Here is an 8,062-nt window from a genome sequence, read left to right as displayed (position 1 = left end):
AGGATAAAAGTCTAGCCCAAGGTACTAGTGAAACTGAAAAGACCCTTCCAGTTTAAAACCTCTCCCCTTGCCTGGGTCAGGCTGAGAAATCTGCCATAAGGAGGATAGTTTAGTTTTATGATTCTTCTTTAGGGTTTACCTTTTTTTCATGATGTGGTTACTGTTTTGGGCCCATCCAGGAATAGGGCTTCCCTTGTGGCTCAGCTAGGAAAGAATTTGCCTGCAATGTGGGAGACCTGGGTTCAATCCCTGGCTTGGGAAGATCCCCTGGAGAAGGGAAAGGCTACCTCCTCCAGTATTCTGGCCTGAAGAATTCCATTCAGCCCATGGGGTCACAAAGAGTTGGACACAACTGAGTGACTTTCACTTCACAGGGATAGAGTACTAGAAGATTGGTGATGAGAGGGAATAGGCGCAAAGTATTTAACTTGACAGCTGTGATCTTCATCAGCATCCCTGGAGCCAGATGAAAGTCAGAGCCAACTCTGAGTCTCATTGGTGCCCTGGGGGATGTTTGGAGAGGCCCTGTCACCCCTAGCAAGGATGAGTCTCACGTTGGCTTTTGGGGCTAAAGCGCTACCTGTCTTCCTTCTTTTTTAAAAAAATCACTTTGTGTTTGGCTGCACTGGGTCTTCGTCGCTGCACGGGGGCTGTCTCTAGCTGCGGCACGCAGGTTTCTTGTGCTGGCTTCTCTTGCTGCGGAGCACGGCTCTAGACATGCAGGTTCAGCAGTCGTGGTGCATGCGTTTAGTTGCCCTGCTGCATGTGCAATCTGCCTGGACCAGGGACGGGATAAACCCCTGTGCCCTGCATCGGCAGGTGGAGTCTCAACCACTGGACCACCAGGGAAATCCCCAGTGCCACCTTTCCTAGGTATCTGCCGTGTGCTCGTTTAGTTGTTAGAATCACTCCCCCCAACCCAGCCCCCTAGCAGGTTGCCTATTTGGATGGGGGTTCCTCTCCCAAGGGCTCTATCCAGCTGCCTCCCCGAGGTCCCCAGCTCACAGAACACTCTGAGTCATTTTTGCTCTGCCATCTGTAACAGCACAGACCATTCCTAAGCAACCATCTCTCCCCCTGCAGCTGCTGCCAGGCAAACCCAGCTCCTACCACTGCCTCTTGGCTCTCACTCCACAATGACTCTCAAATGTCAAGGCAACAAGTTCAAGCTCTCCAAATGTGGTTTTCTCTAAGCTCCTCTCATTGGCTTCAAGTGTGTTGGAAACACTCCCTACCTCCACTACCCTGTTTCAGGAGCACACGGACACCTCTCTGCAAAGGACTCCTCACAGGAGGCTCTTCAGCCCCGCAATGATCCTTCGCCTTCTCTTCTGCAGTCTGGAGGTGGCTCATGGGCTGATGCCGGCAAAACCATTTCACAATCTCTTCACACGCTCTGTGTAGGCAAGGCATTGCCTTGCATTAGCACGAGGGAGTGCTTGGCACTTACTGTTTTGTCCTTGAATCTTGGAGCCTCTGCTGAAGTTAGAGTCCATTTTAGCACCCTGTTACACGTTATAGAGAACTCCCATGGTGATTCAGTGGTAAAGGATCCATCTGCCAATACAGGGGACGCTGGTTACATCCCCGGGTCGGGAAGATCCCCTGGAGAAGGAAATGGCAACTCACTCCAGTATTCTTGCCTAGAGAATCCAATGGACAGAGAAGCCTGGTGTGCCACAGTCCGTGGGGTCACAAAGAATTGGACAGAACTCAGGGACTAAAAAACACACATTATAGGCTCAATTCTTAGGTGCAGCCTTTATTACACCATCTGTGCAGTAGGAGTTTTTACGTGGGTAGAAAGGAGCATGATTGACAAGGCGATGTGCCTCCACTCCAGAGTAGCAGAGTCTGAAAGGGAATAATCTGCCTTTAAACACAGGTAATACAGATCACTTACATCTCTCTACTTCTTTCCATCCTTACGGCCCGAACTGTATTTAGACCTCATTGTCTCTTGCCCACGTGTGAAGTAATCCAACTAGTGACCGCAGCGACTTCATGGTTCTTCCACCGCTCTCCTAAAATTGTCTCCAATACATCCCTGTATTCATTTCCTAGGGTTACAACAAATGACCACACACTCAGTGGCTTACCGAAATAGAGCGTCACAGTCTCACAGTCCTACAGGCCAGGCATCCAAAAATCAAGATGTTGGCAGTGTGGTTCTTTTTGGAGGCTCTGAGGGGAAAAGCCCTGGGCCTTTCTTCTAGCTGCTGGTATCCGGCAGTCCTTGGCATTACTCGGCTTGCAGACGCATCATTCCAACCTCTGTCTCCACGTTCTCAGGGCCTTCTCCCCTGTGCCTCTCTGCATCTCAAACCTCCTTCCTTTTTTCTGGCTAAGGGTGCCACTCATTGGAATTGGGTCCACCCTAAATCCAATCAGTCTCATTTCAAGATCCTCATAATTATGTCTGCAAAGACCCTATTTCTAAGGAAGGTCACAGTTACAGGTACAGAGTGTGAGGACTTGGGCACATCTCGAGGCAGCACATCCAGCCTCTGGCATCACAAGGGCTTCTCCCATGCCGCTGCCTCCCTCTGCTCAGCGCTCCCCATCTGAGTGCCAAACTGGAAGGCCAAGAATGCTTCTGAGAAACTCTGATATAAGCTGCCAGACTGGTTTTTTTTTTTTGTACAGAAGCAAACAAAAATGGACTGGAATGGCTGAATTTAACTCAGATGACCATTATATCTACTACTGTGGGCAGGAATCTCTTAGAAGAAATGGAGTAGCCATCATGGTCAAAAAAAGTCCAAAGTGCAGTACTTGGATGCAATCCCAAAAAAGACAGAATGATCTCTGTTTGTTTCCAAGGCAAACCGTTCAATATCACAATAATCCAAGTCTATACCCCAACCAGTAATGCTGAAGAAGCTGAAGTTGAATGGTTCTATGAAGACCTGCAAGACCTTTTAGAACTAACACCCAAAAAAGATGTCCTTTTCATTATAGAGACTGGAATGCAAAAGTAGGAAGTCAAGAAACACCTGGAGTAACAGGCAAAATTGGTCTTGGAATACAGAATGAAGCAGGGCAAAGGCCAATAGAGTTTTGCCAAGAAAATGCACTGGTCATAGCAAACACCCTCTTCCAACAACACAAGAGAAGACTCTACACATGGACATCACCAGATGGTCAACACCAAAATCAGATTGATTATATTCTTTGCAGCCAAAAATGGAGAAGCCAAAACAAGACCAGGAGCTGACTGTGGCTCAGATCATGAACTCATTATTGCCAAATTCAGACTTAAATTGAAGAAAGCAGGGAAAACCACTAGACCATTCAGGTATAACCTAAATCAAATCCCTTCTGATTATACAGAGGAAGTGGGGAATAGATTTAAGGGGCTAGATCTGATAGAGTGCCTGATGAACAATGGACGGAGGTTCGTGACATTGTACAGGAGACAGGGATCAAGACCATCCCCATGGAAAAGAAATGTAAAAAAGCAAAATGGCTTTCTGGGGAGGCCTTACAAATAGCTGTGAAAAGAAGAGAAGCAAAAAGCAAAGGAGAAAAGGAAAGCATCTGAATGCAGAGTTTCAAAGAATAGCAAGGAGAGATAAGAAAGCCTTCCTCAGCAATCAATGCAAAGAAATAGAGGAAAACAACAGAATGGGAAAGACTAGAGATCTCTTCAAGAAAATCAGAGATACCCAGGGAACATTTCATGCAAAGATGGGCTCGATAAAGGACAGAAATGGTATGGACCTAACAGAAGCAGAAGATATTAAGAAGAGGTGGCAAGAATACACAGAAGAACTGTACAAAAAAGATCTTCACAACCCAGATAATCATGATGGTGTGATCACTGACCTAGAGCCAGACATCCTGGAATGTGAAGTCAAGTGGGCCTTAGAGCAAAGCCCTTGGGGAGTCTGCCAAAATAGACATCACTACGAACAAAGCTAGTGGAGGTGATGGAATTTCAGTTGAGCTATTTCAAATCCTAAAAGATGATGCTGTGAAAGGGCTGCACTCAATATGCCAGCAAATTTGGGAAACTCAGCAGTGGCCACAGGACTGGAAAAGGTCAGTTTTCATTCCAATCCCAAAGAAAGGCAATGCCAAAGAATGCTCAAACTACCACACAATTGCACTCATCTCGCATGCTAGTAAAGGAATGCTCAAAATTCTCCAAGCCAGGCTTCAGCAATACGTGAACCGTGAACTTCTAGATGTTCAAGCTGGTTTTAGAAAAGGCAGAGGAACCAGAGATCAAATTGCCAACATCGGCTGGATCATGGAAAAAGCAAGAGAGTTCCAGAAAAACATCTATTTCTGCTTTATTGACTATGCCAAAGCCTTTGACTGTGTGGATCACAATAAACTGTGGAAAATTCTGAAAGAGATGGGAATACCAGACCACCTGACCTGCCTCTTGAGAAACCTATATGCGGGTCAGGAAGCAACAGTTAGAACTGGACATGGAACAACAGACTGGTTCCAAATAGGAAAAGGAGTCCGTCAAGGCTGTATATTGTTACCCTGCTTATTTAACTTATAAGCAGAGTACATCATGAGAAACGCTGGGCTGGAAGAAGCACAAGCTGGAATTAAGATTGCTGGGAGAAATATCAATAACGTCACATATGCAGATGACACCACCCTTATGGCAGAAAGTGAAGAAGAACTAAAAAGCCTCTTGATGAAAGTGAAAAAGGAGAGTGAAAAAGTTGGCTTAAAGCTCAACATTCAGAAAACTAAGATCATGGCATCTGGTCCCATCACTTCATGGCGAATAGATGGGGAGACAGTGGAGACAGTGTCAGACTTTATTTTGGGGAGCTCTAAAATCACTGCAGGTGGTGACTGCAGGCATGAAATTAAAAGACGCTTACTCCTTGGAAGAAAAGTTATGACCAAGCTCGATAGCATATTCAAAAGCAGAGACATTACTTTGCCAACAAAGTTCCATCTAGTCAAGGCTATGGTTTTTCCAGTGGTCATGTATGGATGTGAGAGCTGGACTGTGAAGAGGGCTGAGTGCTGAAGAATTGATGCTTTTGAACTGTGGTGTTGGAGAAGACTCTTGAGAGTCCCTTGGACTGCAAGGAGATCCAACCAGTCCATTCTAAAGGAGATCAGTCCTGGGTGTTCTTTGGAAGGAATGATGCTAAAGCTGAAATTCCCGTACTTTGGCCACCTCATGCGAAGAGTTGACTCATTGGAAAAGACTCTGATGCTGGGAGGGTTTGGGGGCAAGAGGAAAAGTGGACGACAGAGGATGAGACGACTGGATGGCATCACCGACTCGATGGACGTGAGTTTGAGTGGACTCCGTGAGATGGTGATGGACAGGGAGGCCTGACTTGCTGCAGTTCATGGGGTCACAATGAGTTGGACACGACCGAGCGACTGAACTGAACTGAGGGCAATTAGAATGAGAACTGGAGCTTGGAGGAAAGGAATCCCAACTCTGGAAGGAGGAGCCATACAGAGGCAGACTCCTCAAGAGCTGAAAGCCACACACAGGTGACTCTTCCCTGAGGAAGGAGCCTTGGGGCTGATGCTCGTCCATCCCCTGGACACCCTCCCAGCACGCACACACATACGCTGACCACACCTTGCCTGTCCATACATACCACACACCAGAGTGGCTAAGGTGAAATTCACCCCCATGTGCCTTGACAACTGCCACAAAGCCACCTCCTGCCTCCACTCCTGGCCTCCACTCATCATCCTGTAGTGACTTCCCTCTAAATCTGACCTGACCTAAATGTCACTCTGGTTTAAATGCCAAGGTGGCTTCCTAGAGATCTTCAGAAGAGAACCCACCCTCCCAAGTTCTAACCTCCGACTTTCAGTTCTCCTAAACAACCTTCTTTGCTACCACGCCCTGCACATGTTGCTGCTTCAGCCTTGGGGTTGCTTCCGTTTTCTCCACCTCTCACCAGCCCTGAGCCCATATCTACCCGTCCTGAGCAGCTTTGCCCTGCAGGTGTTGAGAGAGATGGAGAAAACAGGTGAGCAGCAGAGCCTAGGCAGAGTGAACACCTCCATGTAGTGAGGTGCCATCTGCCAGGCTGGATGGTGCATGTTCCGGGAAGCCTTCCCACACTTCGGGCTGGTTTTCTTGCAGCTGCCATGTGCACACGTGAGCATGACACCCTGGGCACATTGCTTCCAGCCCTCGTCACACTATTCTTTTTTTTTTTTTTAGATTGAGATCTTATTCATAATTTTTTTTTAATTTTTTTTAAATTTTATTTTATTTTTAAACTTTACATAATTGTATTAGTTTTGCCAAATATCAAAATGATATCGTCACACTATTCTGAAATTAACTGTCTCTGCCTCAAGTCTGTGGCTCCTCCTTGAGGGCCATGACCTGGATGTAATATGTCATTGTAATCGCAGTGCCTGGGATAGAGTCAGTGTTTCTTTTCTTTAAAAAAAAAACAAAACATATTTATTTACTTGGCTACACTGGCCCTTGGTTGCAGCATGCAGGATCTAGTTGCCTGACCAGGGATCGAACCCAGGCCACCTGCATTGGTAGCTCAGAGTTTTAGCTACTGCACCACCAGGGAAGTTCCCAGAGTCAGAAGTTCCCTAGAGGGAAACGTCACCTCCCAGTTGCTTCCATATTCTCACCACAGGCCCTGTGGAGGTGGAGAGAGGAGGTGGAGAGCATAATAAAGCACCCCGGTGGAGGTGGAGAGCATAGTAAAGAGAATTGAGGATGGTCCCTGGGCCCCTAGTTCCTTGACATCCAACCATGGAGAGTGAGTCAGCATACCAACCTCCTGGGGCTTTGATCCAACCCAAGACACCACTGTCTAAACCCACGACTCTGGGTGATTGCTTCCCTTAAGATAATTATGATGTTCTTTTTCATTGCAGAGATAATAATTGTTTATCACAGAATATTCACAAAACATACAAAAGTTGGAAAGACTACTCATAGCCTCACCACTGTTTAACATTTTGGTGTATTTATCTCCAGACTTGGAAAGGAAATTCTATTTCTGTTTACTTAGGCTTACTACTTTAGGGAGGACCAGTAAAACAAAGATGATAATATGTTTGTAATTTTGCATCTTTTTTTTTATATAACATCTTAAACATTCTTCTTGCATGTATATAAACTCTTGGTAAACATTTAGGGGCTGATCTTTAACTTTATGTATTCTTATTGCCAAATTCAGATGTAAATTGAAGAAAGTAGGGAGAACCACTAGACCATTCAGGTATGATCTAAATCAAATACCTTAAGGTTATACAGTGGAAGTGACAAATAGATTCAAGGGATTAGATCTGATAGACAGAGTGAACTATGTATGGAGGTTTGTGACATTGTACAAGAGGCAGTGATCAAGACCATCCCCAAGAAAAAGAAATGCAAAAAGGCAAAATGGTTGTCTGATGAGGGCTTACAAATAGCTGAGAAAAGAAGAGAAGCTAAAGGCAAAGGAGAAAAAGAAAGATATACACATTTGAATGCAGAGTTCCAAAGAATAGAAAGGAGAGATAAGAAAGCCTTCCTCAGTGATCCATGCAAAGAAATAGAGGAAAACAATAGAATGGGAAAGACTGGAGATCTTTTCAAGAAAATTAGAGATACCAAGGGAACATTTCATGCAACGACGGGCTCGATAAAGGACAGAAATGGTATGGACCTTACAGAAGCAGAAGATATTAAGAAGAGATAGCAGGAATACACAGAAGAACTGTACAAAAAAGATCTTCATGACCCAGATAATCACAATGGTGTGATCACTCACCTAGAGCCAGACATCCTGGAATGTGAAGTCAAGTGGGCCTTAGGAAGCATCACTATGAACAAAGCTAGTGGAGGTGATGGAATTCCAGTTGAGCTATTTCAAATCCTGAAAGATGATGCTGTGAAAGTGCTGCACTCAATATGCCAGCAAATTTGGAAAACTCAGCAGTGGCCACAGGACTGGAAAAGGTCAGTTTTCATTCAAATCCCAAAGAAAGGCAATGCCAAAGAATGCTCAAACTACCACACAATTGCACTCATCTCACACACTAGTAAAGTAATGCTCAAAATTCTCCAAGCCAGGCTTCAACAATACATGAACCA

Source organism: Bos grunniens, chromosome 4, assembly GCF_055505025.1.
Source record: "Bos grunniens cultivar Pamir isolate PY7600 chromosome 4, Bosgru_T2T1.0, whole genome shotgun sequence".
Lineage (NCBI taxonomy): Eukaryota > Metazoa > Chordata > Mammalia > Artiodactyla > Bovidae > Bos > Bos grunniens.
The sequence above is the reverse complement of the archived record's forward strand: the minus strand, read 5'-3'. Positions refer to the sequence as shown.